The following is a 16,192-nucleotide window of genomic DNA, read 5'->3' as shown; positions in this document are numbered from 1 at the left end:
ATACACATAGTACACACATACATGCATATACACACATACACATATGCATACGCAATATGTACATACACACATACACACTACATACATACACACAATACACAATACACATAGTACACACATACATACATATACACATATACACATATGCATACACAATATGTACATACATACACACTTCATACATACACACATACACAATATGCACATACACAATACATGATACACATACAACACACACACAATACACATACACAATACACACATATATACACAATATGTACATACACATATACACAATACGTATGCACACAATATGTACACACACATATACACACATACACATATATGCACACATATACATACGTACACACATACACAATACACACATACATATACACACATACACAATATGTACATACACACAATACACACACATATCCATACACAATACACATACACAGATATACATACACACACACATGCATATACAATATGTATATACACACACAATACACACACACATACACACACATACACACACATACACACACACGGACACACACATCCCCCTGCAGTTCCTTCTGACCAGCTCACTGGACATGGATGAACTTTATGGCAAAATAAACTTTCTAAATTAACTGAAACCTGTCTCAAATTTGGGATGTTCATAGGCTTCAGTTAGTTTAGAAAGCTTATTTTGCCAAGGTTGAGGACGCGCACCCATGACCCAGGCTCAGGAGGTCCTGATGACGTGCGCCCAAGGTGGTCAGAGCACGGTTTGGCCTTATACATTGTAGGGAGACATGAGACATCAGTCAACATATGCAGGATGAACACTGGTTCGGTCTGGAAAGGCGGGACAACTCGAAGAAAAGGCAGGAAGACTCCAAGTGGGGAGGGCACCTCCGGGTCATAGGTAGGTAAGAGGCAAATGGTTGCATTCTTTGGAGTTTCTGATGAGCCTCTCCAAAGGAGGCAGTCAGATATGCATTGATCTCAGTGAGCAGAGGGGAGACTGTGAAGAGAGTGGGGGGCAGGTTGGCCCTAAGCAGTTCCCAGCTTGACTCCTCCCTTTATCTTACAGTGATTTGGGGGGCTCCAGATAATTTCCTTTCACATTTCCCCCATTTTCTCTTTGAAATCTTTTGGAGAAAGCATTTTAGAAGAAAATGAGTCTGTTCCCAGGTTTCGTCTGATCTCTCACGACTAGGATGGTTTATTCCTAGATGGGAAGGTCCTGAGTTATTAAGAAAGCTCATTTTTAGCAAGTTGTGAAGTCTCACGTCCTAGGAAGAGAAAATAGGGGGAGGAAGAAAGAAAAACAACAACAAACCAAAGAATAATCCTGCAAAAATTGTATAGGCCACATAACTTTAAAGTCCATACATCGGTAGATGGGTATGGAAGTAGCTTATGTACATAAATAGGTTGCTGCTATTTTCTTCTGAAGTTTAAGTTGTCTGGCTTCAGTTCACAGGGCTTTAAGAAAGCACAGCTTAGGTTTTAGTGACTCCAAATTAGGAAAAATGAGGGGGGTGGGTGGGTGTGGTGGCTCATGTCTATAATCCCAGCACTTTGGGAGGCTGAAACAGGTGGATTACCTGAGTTCAGGAGTTTGAGACCAGCCTGGCCAACATAGTGAAACCCCATTTTACTAAATAATACTAATAATACAAAAGTTAGGCAAGCATGGTAGCATCCCAGCTGCTAGTGAGGTTGAGGGAGGAGAATTGCTTGAACCCAGGAGGCGGAGGTTGCAGTGAGCTGAGATCACACCACTGCACTCCAGCCTGGGTGACAAGAGCAAAACTCCATCTCAGAAAAAAAAAAAGAAAGAAAAGAAAACAGAAAAATGGGGAGGGGGCAAGTGAAGGAAAAAAAATTGCAAACATTATTTTGAAGACTTGTAGCCAAGGAAAATTAGAATTAGGTCCAAACTGTAGAAAATAATAAAAATTGAAAACATTAGGCAAGACTAGAATCTAAAAACAGGTGCACCATAGTTTTGAAACATAATTTTTCTCTCTCCAGTTTCCCATTTTCACTAAAGACAAATCATGGTAAGACTGGTTTGCTTTATTGTACCTGGCCTAATTATTTGCATACAGTACAGCAAGAATAATTACTTTTTACATAGGCTTTTATTTTTTTTAATTTTTTTTTTTTTTTTTTTTTTTTTTTTGAGACGGAGTCTCGCTCTGTCGCCCAGGCTGGGACTGCAGTGGCGCGATCTCCACTCACTGCAAGCTCCGCCTCCTGGGTTCACTCCATTCTCCTGCCTCAGCCTCCCAAGAGGCGCCCACCACCACACCTGGCTAATTTTTTGTATTTTGAGTAGAGATGGGGTTTCACCGTGTTAGCCAGGATGGTCTCAATCTCCTGACCTCGTGATCCACTCGCCTCAGCCTCCCAAAGTGCTGGGATTACAGGTGTGAGCCACTGTGCCCGGCCTACATAGGCTTTTAAATTGGCTTTGATGGAACATTGTTCCATAGGAGGAATCTCAGATAAGACTTTTTTAAAGCCGAGCCCAGCCACGAATTTGTGCCATCAAATACCTATAAGTTGAGTGATCCTCATCTCTTGAGGTTCCAGGATAAACTTGGGGCTCCTGGACCTGTCAGAAAGTGACATTCTTTTCTTGCCACAGGTCAGGAACCCTGTACAGGGACTCTGTAGACAAACGTATGAGGCCAGTTTTTCCAACGGGTTTTTATTGGCTCCATAAGTCAAGTTTGATTCCTTAAATGATTCCAGTCAAAGCCTTAGAACAATAACCAGTTTCTCCAATTGTGTCCTGTTGCAAAATGAAAACAGATTCTTATTGCACTTATATAAATAACTGTACTCCCATAAATTAAAAATATTCACAAATAGTTTCCAAATTCTGGGGAAACCAGGTAGAGAGTGTCAAAGAAAAGAGTCAAACTGTAAAATAATTGAAGAGGTTTATTCTGAGCCAAAATGAGTGACCATGGCCCATGACACAGCCCTCAGGAGGTCCTGAGAACATATGCCCAAGGTGGTCGGGGTACAGCTTGGTTTAAAACATATTTAGGGAGGTATGAGACATCAATCAAATACATTTAAGAAACTACATTGGTTTGATCGAGAAAGGTGAGACAAATCAAAGCAGGGGCTTCCAGGCTATAAGGAAATTTAAATATTTTCTGGATGACAATTGATTGAGTTTATCTGAAGGCCTGAGATCAACAGTAAGGAATGTTCAGGTTAAAGTAAAGGATTGTGGAGACCAAGTTTTATTGTGCAGAGAGGGAGCTCTCAGATAGCAGACTTCAGAGAGATAGCAGGTTGTAAAATGTTTCTTATCAGACCTAAAAGCATGCCTAACTCTTAGTTGATGATCTCCTGGATCTGAGAAGAAAGGAAAACAAAGGAGAAAGGTGATTCTCTATAGAATGTGAATTTTTCCCATAAGAGACGTTGCAGGGCAATTTCAAGGTATGGTAAGGAAATATATTTTGGGGTAAAACATTTTTATTTTCTTCCTTGTTATGCCAGAGTCAGATTGGGAAGTAAGTCATGATATACAGGGTCAAATAAAACCCATCTGATGAGAATTTATGGTTTGTAGGACATGACTCCCCAGACCTCTTAGATAGGAATTTGGGCAAGATACAAAATCAGAGCTTAGTCCTCAAGAGAAACAAATATACCCCAAATTTTGTTCATAGGAGTATACTGAATTGTAAAAAGCTGTCAATAGCTCAAAAGAAAAGTTTTCTCAGCTCTGAAAAATACAAAAGAAAGAATCAGCAATGTTTAAAGCAAAGGTCAAAAAGATTCTTTAGTCTTTTATCAGTTCAGTTTACGCAGTTAACTCCTGTTCTGCTTGATATTCAAGAACATTTCCACTCTCCAAGAGACTCTGGAAAGTTTCTTTCTCTATTCTAATGCCACAATCTCCAAAGTTATCAGAATTCTATATTTAAGAACACCTGTTAGAATTCTATAGCAGATTACAAAACCACCATCTAAGGAGGACCAAAACAAGAAAACAAATGCCCATGGATGACAAAAAGTTTTAGGGCAACCATAGTCAAAGACACAATTGACAAAGAAATTTGTTTTCTCTGTGGCACACAGTAATTTAACATAATAATTATAATTGTTATTGATAAAGCATACTAAGTTATATCAGAATTATAGGAGTTTCCCATAATTTTGGAACACATACCAATATCATATTTATACAAACACAGCCTGAAGAAAACCAAATACCATTTCATATTTGACAATACCTCCTGTATAATTTTTATACCAAATAAGCTAAACTATGTCATTGTTGGACTTTAGAGAACCTAATGTCTTAAAGGATTAATTAAGTCAGAAAAAGACATAATTTATAATTGGATTTTGCAAGTTTGCCAAATATCAAAGGTTTAAAACACTTGATATCACAAATTGGATTATCCATTTAACCAAAGTGGTAACTCAAGGATTTCAAAAAAGGCAAAAGCCTTCTTTGAGAGAGGAGATTTAATGTTCCAAACAATAAACCCTAATAAAAACAGCATGAAGTCAATTAAATTTGTTTTTCATTCATTTATTTATTTACTTATTTGTTTATTTTTGAGATGGAGTTTCACTCTTGTTGCCCAGGCTGCAGTTCTATGGTGCGATCTCTGCTCACTACAACCTCCACCTCCTGGGTTCAAGCAATTCTCCTGCTTCAGCCTCCCAAGTAGCTGGGATTACAGGTGCCTGCCACCACACCCAGCTATTTTTTGTATTTTTAGTAGAGATGGGGTTTTGCCATGTTGGCCAGGCTGGTCTTGAATTCCTGACCTCAGGTGATCCACCTACCTCAGCCTCCCAAAGTGCCCAGATTACAGGCATGAGCTACCACACTTGGCCCCAAGGAGTTGAATACCTTTAATTTCTGACTCTGTGTTTCAAGAATGCAGTTTATTTTGATTGACATCTTCTATCAGGCCAGAAGATGGGGCTTTAATTACTGTCAGTGTTGAAAATGTAGCAGGACTTGGTGTCCTTTTCACATGCGGGAGTCAAAGTCCTGTAACTCATGTCAGAAGTACTTTAAAAGCACATATAGAGAGATACACGGATGCAATAACCTTAGTTTTAAAAAAGTTTAATCCCAGTTTTTTTTCTAAGCAAACCAAAATTTAATAATAATGTGACAACTTGATCATATAAAAGTTTTTTGTTTCTTTTTACATAAATCCTCTTATTGTGACTTACATAGACCATTCATGACATGGTTGGATTTTCTGGTTCGTCCTGAACTTCCCTCCTTCTTAAACAACCAGTCATTTTACTTTAGGACTAAATTTATCATACAAGATTCTAATATGAAATTATTTCTCTTTAAGCTTTCTTACCCAAAAAGTTCGCTATTTGTATAACTTTGTATCTTGTTTCATACATAACCTTTAAATAAGCTTTGAATTAGACCAAAATTATTCACCCTTTTAAAAGGACACCTTTTCTTTCAGCAAAAATGTTTTCCTACAATATATTTTTGTTGGAAAATACTCAAACAATGAAATATCTATTTTTTAATTTAATATAACTTTAGATTCTAAATTATGACAAGTTTGTCTACAAGTATTTATCCTATTATATTTCCCCAATTATTTTATTTTACTCATTTACTTAGATTAGTGAAACATTGTGCACACACCACCACAACACATAAATACATATACATATTAGGCATGCTGATGGAAGTACATCTTTTTTCTCTTTTTTTTTTTTTTTTTTTTTTGAGATGGAGTCTCACTGTTATCAGCCCAGGCTGGAGTGCAATGGCACGCGATCTCAGCTCATTTCAACCTCTGCCTCCCGGGTTCCAACAAATCTCCTGCCTCAGCCTCCTGAGTAACTGAGATTACAGGTGCCCACCACCATGCCCCACTAATTTTTGTATTTTTAGTAGGGACAGGGTTTCACCACGTTGGCCAGGCTGGTCTTGAACTCCTGACCTCATATGATCCATCTTCCTTGGCCTCCCAAAGTGCTAGGATTACAGGCGTGAGCCACCACACCCAGTCAGAAGTACATTTTATAGATTCATAAACGCCACTTTTTCCCTATCTTAGACTTTCAGATTTTTTTTTTGTTTTTTTTTTTTTTTGAGACAGAGTCTCGCTCTGTTGCCCAGGCTGGAGTGCAGTGGCCAGATCTCAGCTCACTGCAAGCTCCGCCTCCTGGGTTCACGCCATTCTCCTGCCTCAGCCTCCCGAGTAGCTGGGACTACAGGCGCCTGCCACCTCGCCCGGCTAGTTTTTTGTATTTTTTAGTAGAGACAGGGTTTCACCATGTTAGCCAGGATGGTCTTGATCTCCTGACCTCATGATCCGCCCGTCTCAGCCTCCCAAAGTGCTGGGATTACAGGCTTGAGCCACCATGCCTGGCTGACTTTCAGATTCTTGATAACCTGTTTCACAACCCTAAGGCAGTTGTCAGCTAAATACCCTTAAATTTGCATATTAAAGGAGACAACTCAGATGAAAGTCAAATAGCAAAATTTACATAGTAAGATATGAAGAGAAAGTCTGGTGAGCTAGAGGGAAACTAAAGCAGACTTAATTGCCAATTGAACATAAAATTATATAAGTCTATTATAAAGGTCTTCAACTATATACACACATAAACATATACATCACTCATACACACACACAAAGATTCTATAGCTTTTACTTCAGTACTTTAGCCGTGAGATAAATATAAGTTCACTGGCTTGCAAAAAAGACCTGTTAGATCAAAACAGTGGTTTTTGTCTCAGTAGAAAGGTAATAGCAGATTTAAAGCAGGTAGAAAAGAAAACAGGGGAAAAGGGGATGTAGGAACTCTGTTGGTTTGGGATCGACTTTAGGGCTCTTTTTTCCTTAATGTAAATGTGCACAAAGACCGTATTACTTCCATTTTACTCTGGCAAGTAGATGTGCCTTAAAACCTACAGAGTGCTCAAAAGGGGATCATTCTCTGTGTTTTCTCCTCATTCTGGGATTATTTGTTTCCCGCTTTTTTGTCTCAAAAAGAGGAACTGAGCTGTGGCCTAGGTTTGTGTGTGGTGGATTGATGTGTGCTGCTTGTGGGCAGGACTCCACAGTGTGTCACCGCTGAGTCATTTCTGCCCTCTTATAAGTCTCAGTTTCTCTCTCCAGAGGTCTATGACCTCAGAGAGGGCTCAAAACGCTGGGTGATCAGCCTTTATATGCGTTTCCTGGATGAACTATTTTTAAATTAACTTTTGGGGGGATTTCCCTGAAGGGCTGCTGCACATCACAGGGGGGTCAACTCCCTAGATACTCCCATAAGGCCCCCTGGTCACCCAGGGGCCCTTTGGCTGGGAGAAGCAAATACCCTTTCTCTTTAGAGCTGAAAAACTCAGTCTCTCATTTACCTATGAAAACAACAGTTCAGTTCCTCACACAAATGCACACAGACAAACCAAACTGAGATTAATGTTGAGAGAAAAGCAATAGAGAAGACCCTTTAGAATGCATCTCCAAACTAGAATTAGGATCCTTAAACAACCACCTCCTAGGAGAGAAAAGAAAAAAAAAAAAAAGAACAGCCAAGACCACTTCCTGTAGACTGTACTCAGCCACCCGTAGCTTTGTAGTGCTCATCCGCCATTATACACACCGAGGCCAAATCCTCTCACAGTGCAAGGGCATCTATGGTACCCCCAAAGCCAAAGAGGTCAGGTCATGCAATACAGGAAAACAGAGCTTTAGCCCTAAGAAGAACCTGCCCATGACTCTTGAAACTCCGCAATGAAGACAGAACACCCATAAAGGGGTGAGTGGGGCCTTTGTTCTGAATTCTTTAAGGGGTTCAAGTCATTAGAAGTCTTCTCTAGAGTCTTTGGTACTGCAGATGGCAAAGGGGGAAGGAGGTATAGGATGGAAGAAAAGTAAATGGAGGAACAATTTTTTTTTTTTAAGACAGAAAGCAAACACAGAAACCAAACACATGCTTTTATGTTTGATCTTTTTTCCGCCTTTGCAGCTACAAGGAATTTTAGCCAAATTAGAGAGGCCTTGTTACCCACAATTTGGAATTCTCACTCGGATTTGACCAAGTCAGGCTGAGTTGGTCAAATCCAATGAGAGAAAGACAAGAACAAACAACAACAAAAAAAACCAACAATATATCACCGAGCACTCTGACAGTGCGGAGAAATTAAGACCAGCTGGTTGTCTCGTGAGCCAAGACAGAACCCCAGTTCACTCACTTACCTAGGGAAGGGTCTCAGGCTGAAAACAGCTCTCTACCGTCCTAGAACAGGAAAAGAAACTCATCTTCTCTGTTGGAAGTGAGCTCAAACTCCATAAAGGAGTTACCTTCCTTCCATCGTCGTGGAAGCAGGAGAACTTGCATTCCTTGTTAGAAACAAGTAAAACTCCAAAAAAAAGGAAGAAGAGTTGTAAGGCAAAATAAGCTTTATATCTTGACCAATTTGGGGAGATTAGGGATTCTCTGGAGGGGGTGCTCTCAGACATCAGCAAATTATACTGTTGATGTGGGCCATAAAGTTAGCTCACGCCAGTACCAAGCACCGTAGGAGGTTTTTCAAAGGTCAGAATCCCTCTGTGGTTACCAAAATGTGAACCTAAAAATTTGAGACACATCTCAGTTAATTTAGAAAGTTTATTGTGCCAAGGTTGACGATACGCATTTGTTACCCAGCCTCAGGAAGTCCTGACCACATGTGCCCAAGGTAGTCAGAGCACAGCTTGGTTTTTTTTTATACATTGTAGGGAGACATGAGCCATCAATCAACATATGCAAGATGAACATTGGTTTGGTCTGGAAAGGTGGAACAACTGGAAGCAAAAGCAGGACAACTGGAAGTGGAGAAGGGCTTCCAGGTCATAGGTAGGTAAGAGACAAACAGTTGCATTCTTCTGAGTTTCTGATTAGCCTCTCTGAAGGAAGCAGTCAGATATGCATTTGTCTCAATGATCAGAGGGGAGACTGTGAAGAGAATGGGAGGCAGGTTGGCCCTAAGCAGTTCCCAGTTTGACATTTTGCTTTAGCTTAGTGATTTCGGGAGCCCAAGATACTTTCCTTTTGTAGACCTATCTCAAATTTTCAGGGTTTGCATTTCGGTAACGACGGAGGGACTCTTGCGGGAGATGCCCCTGACCTTTGGCAAACCTATCAGCGCTTGGTACTGACATGAGCTAACTTTATGGCTCAAACCAATAGGACAATTTGCTGAGGTCTGGGAGCACCCCCTCCAAAATATCCCTGATCTCCCAAAATTTGGTCAAAATCTAAAGTTTCTTTTGCTGTACAACTCCCTGTTCTTTTGGAGTTTTACTTGCTTCCAACAAAGAAGGCAAGTTCTCCTGCTTCCGTGATGATGGAAGGTAGGTAACTCCTTTATGGAGTTTGAGCTTGTTTCCAACAGGGAAGATGAGGTTTTTCTTTTTTTCCTGCTTCTAAGATGGTAGAGAGTATCTTCAGCCTGAGACCCATCCCTAGGTAAGTAGCCGAATTGGGGTTCTGTCTTGGCTAAAGTTATCAACCAGCTGGTCTTAATTTCTCCTTACCATTAGAGCACTCAGTAATCATATAAGTTGTGTGACTGTTTGTTTTACTGAATTGTTTGTTATTGTTGTTGTTGTCTCTGTTTTTGTTGTTTTTTCAATCTTTTTCCCATTGGGTTTGACCAACTCTATCTGACTTTATCAAATCTGAAGAAAATTCCAAATTACTGGGAACAAGGCCTCTCAAACAGTTAAGGTCCCCCCCGCCCCGCTCAGCCCCAAACACACACACACAAAAGGTGGTGTGGTGGGGGAGAAAGATGCCAGTCAAAAGAAAAAAAAAAGAGGAAATGCTTTTTATTTTGACCACTAAAGGGACTTTATTTACACAACAAGACCACCTTTTTGCTAGCCAGACCAAATTGAAAGGGCAATGTCTGTATTTATGAAACAGCAGCAATTTGTCCCAGGTGAAATATGGTAATGAGATTTAAAAATATTTTTTTAAAGGAGCTCAATGGTTAAAGTCAACTTAATTAAAAGCTAACATCCAAGGGTGTGTGTGTGTGTGTGTGTGTGTGTGTGTGTGTGTAATGCAGGCATTACAGGCATGAGCCACCACGCCCAGCCTGTCTTAGCTTTTAAACTGCTTGCTTTTGTATTGTGTTACCTGCTTTATTGACTAAAATAGCTATTTGAAACAGAGGGTACTCTTGGGTTTTTACAGAAGAGTGTAGTTTAGACACTTAGAAATGTCTTTGTTTAAAAAAAAAAAAAAAATTAAGTGCCCTGTAAAAGCATCACACGATCTAGTCCCACAATAATTCTCCCTTTTTGAAAATCCAGGATTCAGTGTGGGCTCTGCCCAGAGCTCGGAGGTCCCGTTACAAGATGGGTAGTCCCTGTCTCAATAAAATAAAATCTGTCTCCTTATGTAATCCAATGGTGGATTTTTGTAATTTTATGTTTGATTTGGCATCCATCTTTAATCTCCCTCTAGCACACCAGACTTTTTCTCTCCATACCATATGCTGTAAATTTTGCTATTTGATTTTCACCTGAGTTGTTTCCTTTAATGTGCAAATTTAAGACTCTAGCTAACAACTGCCTAGGGTTCTGAAACAGGTTATTAAGAATCTGAAAGTCTAAGATAAAGAAAGAAAAAGTCTTTGTAAATCTGTGAAGATGTACTTCTCTCCGCATGCCTAATACGTCTGTGTATTTATGTGTTGTGTACACAATGTTTCACTAGTAAAAATACATAAAAGAGCTCAATTAATTGGCTTAAAAAATAAAAGTACTTAGATACTAAGGAAAAAAACTAGTCAAATGCCTTTTCAAGTTCACTCGACTTAAGTCAAATCTTTAATAAGCTGGATTTTAAATTATTGGTAAATAATACTAGAAACGTCCTAAGAATTTGCCAGCATCCATTTTTGTTTGCATTGATTAATCGAGCAATTTCATACTTATCCCTGCCAAATACTACAAGGTGTCAAAATTTGGCATAAAAGTTACAAAACTATAAACGCAGCCCAAGACAGAATAGTCTCTATTTGTATAATCTTTAATAAAGAACACTTTAGGCCGGGCGCGGTGGCTCACGCCTGTAATCCCAGCACTCTGGGAGGCTGAGATGGGCAGATCACAAGGTCAGAAGATCGAGACCATCCTGGCTAACACAGTAAAACCCCATCTCTACTAAAAACACAAAAAATTAGCGGGGTGTAGTGGCGGGCGCCTGTAGTCCCAGCTACTCGGGAGGCTGAGGCAGGAGAACGGCATGAACCCAGGTGGCAGCGCTTGCAGTGAGCCGAGATCGCACCACTGCACTCCAGCCTGGGTGACAGAGCGAGACTCCGTCTCAAAAAAAAAACAAAAGAAGACATTAATATTGGTTTAATGATCCATAGCTACAGCTTGAATTTAGTAAGATTACCATAACTTCTAATCCTATGGTTTTAGACAGTCTAGTTCACAGGCAGTAAGGAGGTTTGTTTTGGGAAAGGACTCTTATCATTTTTGTTTCAAAGCTAAACTATAAACTAAATTTGTTCCTCCCAAAGTTAGCTCAGCCTCCACCCAGGAATGAACAAGGACAGCCTGGAGGTTAGAAGCAACATGGAGTTAGGGCAGATGTTTTTTACTGTCTCAGTTATAATTCTGCAAGGGCAGTTTCATAACTTTAAATGATGAATATCACAGTTTTCATAAATCAGTAAATGATTAAAATAAAATAGGTACAGGTATTAGGATAAATACTTGTAGACAAACTTGTCATAATTTAGAATCTAAAGTTATATTAAATTAGACAATAGATATTTCATATTTGGGTATTTTTCCAATAAAAATATACTGTAGGAAAACTTTCTTGCTAAAAAAACAAGGCATCCTTTTAAAAAGGTGAATAATTTTTGTCTAATTCAAAGCTTATTTAAAGGTTATGTATGAAACAAGATAGAAAGTTATAAAAATAAAGAGTTTTTATGGTAAGAAAGCTTAAAAAGAAATAATTTCATATTAGAAAGAATCTTGTATGGTAAATTTAGTCCTAGAATAAAATGACTGGTTGTTTAAGATGGAGGGAAGTTCAGGACAAACGAGAAAATCCAAACATGAAATGAAAGGTCTATGTAACTCACAATAAGAGGATTTACATTAAAAAAAAATTTATATGATCAAGTTGTCATATTATTATTAAGTTTTGATTTCCTTAGAAAAAAATATTGAGGCCAGGCGTGGTGGCTCACGCCTGTAATCCCAGCACTTCAGGAGGCTGAGGCAGGTGGATCACAAGGTCAAGAGATCAAGACCATCCTGGCTAACACAGTGAAACCCCGTCTCTACTAAAAATACAAAAAATTAGCCAGGCGTGGTGGCGGGTGCCTGTAGTCCCAGGTACTCAGGAGGCTGAGGTAGGAGAATGGAGTGAACTCGGGAGACGGAGTTTGCAGTGAGCCAAGATCGTGCCACTGCACTCCAGCACTCCAGTCTGGGCAATAGAGTCAGATTCCTTCTCAAAAAAAAAAAAGAAAGAAAGAAAGAAAGAAAACAAAAAAATATTGAGATTAAACTGTTTGTGGGTGTGGGTTTTTTTTTTTTTTTTTTTGGAGATGTAGTTTCACTCTTGTTGCCCAGGTCTCACCCACAGAGTCTCAGCTGGGGTCAGGCACACCCGCCCTGGCCGACCTCAGGGGGCCCCAGGGTAGCCAGAGGGGCCTCAGCTTGGCCCCAGCTAATCAAGTGAGCCTGATTCCCGAGGCCCTGGGCCTCTTCACAATATGGCCACAACCTCCACAGGAGGGGGCACCTAGGATGGTCCAGGCCAGGCAGCTGGCCCCACACCTCTCAGCCCTGTGACGGGGTGTCCTTGGCCAGTGTCCCAACAGCTGATTTTAAGTCACCCTTTAAAGGAAGGTGATTGAATTCATGGCGGCACAGGCCCCAGGGAGGCAGGGACCTGTGAGCACAGGAACGGCTTCAAACTGCCCTGGAATCACCCCAAACAGGATGGTGAGCAGGAGAAGGAAAATGCAAGGCATTCCTAGCTACACCCACCTCCCCTTCAAACCTAACTGGGAAGAAATCCACCTCCCCTCTGTTTATAGAAGGCAGACAGCACAGCGGAGCCCAGCCCAGCTTTCCCTCACCACCCAAAGCCCCGGGAGCATCCTAATGCGCACACATGACCAGCGGTCCAGCAAGCGCCCGGCACTCCCACCACCACAGCCCAGCCACAGGCCTGAGCCGCAGACTGAGACTGGGAGGTCCCAAGCCCAGCAGGTCTCGCCCTCCGGCCATCACCTGGACACTCGAGCATCTCCATGCCACAGTGTTGGGGGACAGCTTCCTCACTGGGCCCCACATCCCAGAACCCCCAAATACCCAGGAGCAGCCCCAGGCCTGGGCAGGAGGGGCCCCCTACGTCCGAAATGAAGCCAAGGCAGATGAATTCAGGGAAGCCTGACTAGGAACAGCCTCCAAATCCAAGTCACTTCCTTTGAAAGACAAACACAAAACCCACTCCTGTCAGTCTCTCAGAATAGCCACAGATGACGTGCTTTGTCCACCTGGGAGGGCCCAGTTGCCCCCCTTACCTCTGCAAGCCGCCCAGCATTGACATCATCTTGGCCTCCAGCCTCCAGCGAGGGGACAGTCGAGGCTTGAGCTCCCCCGAGGTCCCACCGCCTCGACCCCTGCCGGCTCTGGGTTCCCCGGGGCACAGGCACAGGCAGGGTGCGGCTGTGGGACAGGTGAGCTGGAATCCCCAGAAGCTCACCTGCCTCCTGGGACGGGAGCCACGCCCTCTCCCCGCACCTCCATCAGAGGGCTTGGTCTTAACTGTTCTGTTCTCGGGAAGAACTGGCTGAGGGAGTCTGGGGAACCTCGATGGGCCGCTGTGTTCACCAGGCCCTGGGAGGACCTGCCTGGGACCTACCCCTGCTCCCCTGCCCCACCCTCAGTGTCCATCCCCCAATGGGGCTTGGAGGGAGCTGTCCCCACAGGGGACAGGCTTGGTGGGCTCCAACAGCACAGCGAGGGCTTCTGGACTCGGAACTCAGGACCTGACGCAGACGAGAGGGCAGTGGGCCCTGCAACCATTGTGAGGATGAGCAAGGAAAGCCCAGCCCGAGTCCCCAGCTTCCTCCTCCTCCTCCCCCTCCTCCTCCCTCTTCTTCCTCCCCCTCCTCCTCCTGAGCCTGCTTCACACCAAATGAAAATCTGACTTTTTAAAATCTTGGGCTGGACAATAAGTTCTGAAACAGGACAACAGGAGTGGAAAATAAATAGAAATATTTGTTTAGATTTTACAGCATGAAAATTAATTTCTCTCTTCAGGAAATAGATATTAATTCAGAGACAAGCAGCCAGGGAAATGCTGCAACATTGTGACCAGGTGCTACAGCGAATCCACAGGAAAGCCAGATGCTCCTCAGAGCTACGGGCCACGAGTCACCACCACCCTCGCCCCATCCCACCAGCCCTGGTGGCCGCCATGCCCTCCCACGCCAAGTTCTCCACCTTCCCATAACACCTCCCTGTTGATGCCAACTGAGCCTGGATTCCGGGATTGGCCCCAGCCCAAGGCAGCCTCCCTGCCCCAGCCAGTGCCTGGTTCGGGTGGGTGCAGACCACATAGCCACGGAGGCAGGAATGAGGGTGGGTTGACAGGCTCAGAGGAGGGACCGAGCAGACGTGGACTCCCTGGTATCAGAGACCCTGGGCTGGGCAGCTGCTGGTGAGAGGCCCAGAGACCCCCGGCCTCCCTTCCCCATTTACCTCCACCTGCAACCCAGGGGCCTGACGCCTCCACCCTGCCTGGGCATCACCCTCCTGGCTGCTCTGTAGACCTCCAGAGCCCGAGTCTGCGGGAGGGGCCAGCAGAGCAGCTCCTGGTGCTAACGGCAGGTGGGAGGGACGCCGGGGCCTTGCTGGCATGGCTGGACAGCTCTCCACCCGGCACGCCCTGCGCCCTCTGCATTCCACCGTCAAGAGACATCCACGTGGGCGCTCACTCCACCATTAAGGAGGCCTCCCCGCGGCTTCTTCCACCCACCCTGCCCAGGGCACCACAGGCTCAGCCTGGGAACAAAGAAGATGGCGCCTCATGGGTCTTTACCCCGGAATCACCTTGGCCGAGCCACGTGTTACAGACGGCGGGGCCGGTGGACAGCAACTTGCCAGGGACACACGCCTGAGGGTCACGGCCTGAGAGTCACAGCCAGGCACCTCCCTACACACGCCTGAGGGTCATGGCCAGGTGCCTCCCTCCCAGGTCAAAGTCCCAGCTCTCCAGATCCCAAGCGACTTATGGGACCTGAGCAAGAAGTGTGGGCCTGGGCAGGGGGTCCTCAGCCACCAGCCACCTTCACCCTCTGCTGGGGCAGACAAGGACAGTGCAGTGTGGCGTGGAGCGGTGGCCCCAGCCCCAGGCTGGGAAAGGGACAGAGGCCCGGCAGCCAGAGGGAGGAGGCTGCCTGTTGCCAGTGGCGGGGGTGGGGTGGGCCTGCTGGGAGCCCCAGGGAGTCAGGGTGTCTGCCCGGCCCCAGCTCCCCACTGAGAATCAGCTGCTGTGGCAGCCTGCCTGGTCCATGGTGACTCAGGAACACCAATCAAATGCACATCTCGTTTGTCAGAGCAGATGCCCACACCCCCATGGCAGAGCCCTAACCCCTGGGGTAGGGGGGGCTGGCCGGAGGCCCCTCAGCTGCTTCATGTAAGGGACAGCTCCACATGCCCAGGAACCTGCCTCCATCAGCATCGCGAGCCCACATGCTCCAGCGTGTGACCTGGTGCCATCAGGAGGGCTACGCCCACCAGACCCAAGGCCAGCGGGGCACAGTTGGGGCGCCACCAGGGAGCCGCCAGGGAGCAGCCAGGGGCAGCCAGCAGGGCGCAAGCATGTTACCCTCTTCAGCCGACACTGCAGGCGGGTGGGCAGGCAAGCCCAGGGCTACCTGGAGGTAGGGGCAGGGGTGGCCTCAGAACAGAACAGACAAAGGATGGAGTCGGCTTCTGGGTGTCAGATCCCAGGTCGGGGCAGCAGGAAGGAAGTCTCCTGCTCCAGGGCAGGCAGTGGTCAACTGTGGGCTGGGGGCTGGCAGGAGGGGGGCCCCTACAGAACTCCTCCTGGCCAGTCCTTCACCAGTCCAGGGCCACCCGCCTTTCCCTTGTCCACAGAGGGCCAAGGTCGCAGCCCC

The sequence above is a fragment of the Chlorocebus sabaeus genome, chromosome 10 (assembly GCF_047675955.1).
Source record: "Chlorocebus sabaeus isolate Y175 chromosome 10, mChlSab1.0.hap1, whole genome shotgun sequence".
NCBI lineage: Eukaryota > Metazoa > Chordata > Mammalia > Primates > Cercopithecidae > Chlorocebus > Chlorocebus sabaeus.
The sequence above is the reverse complement of the archived record's forward strand: the minus strand, read 5'-3'. Positions refer to the sequence as shown.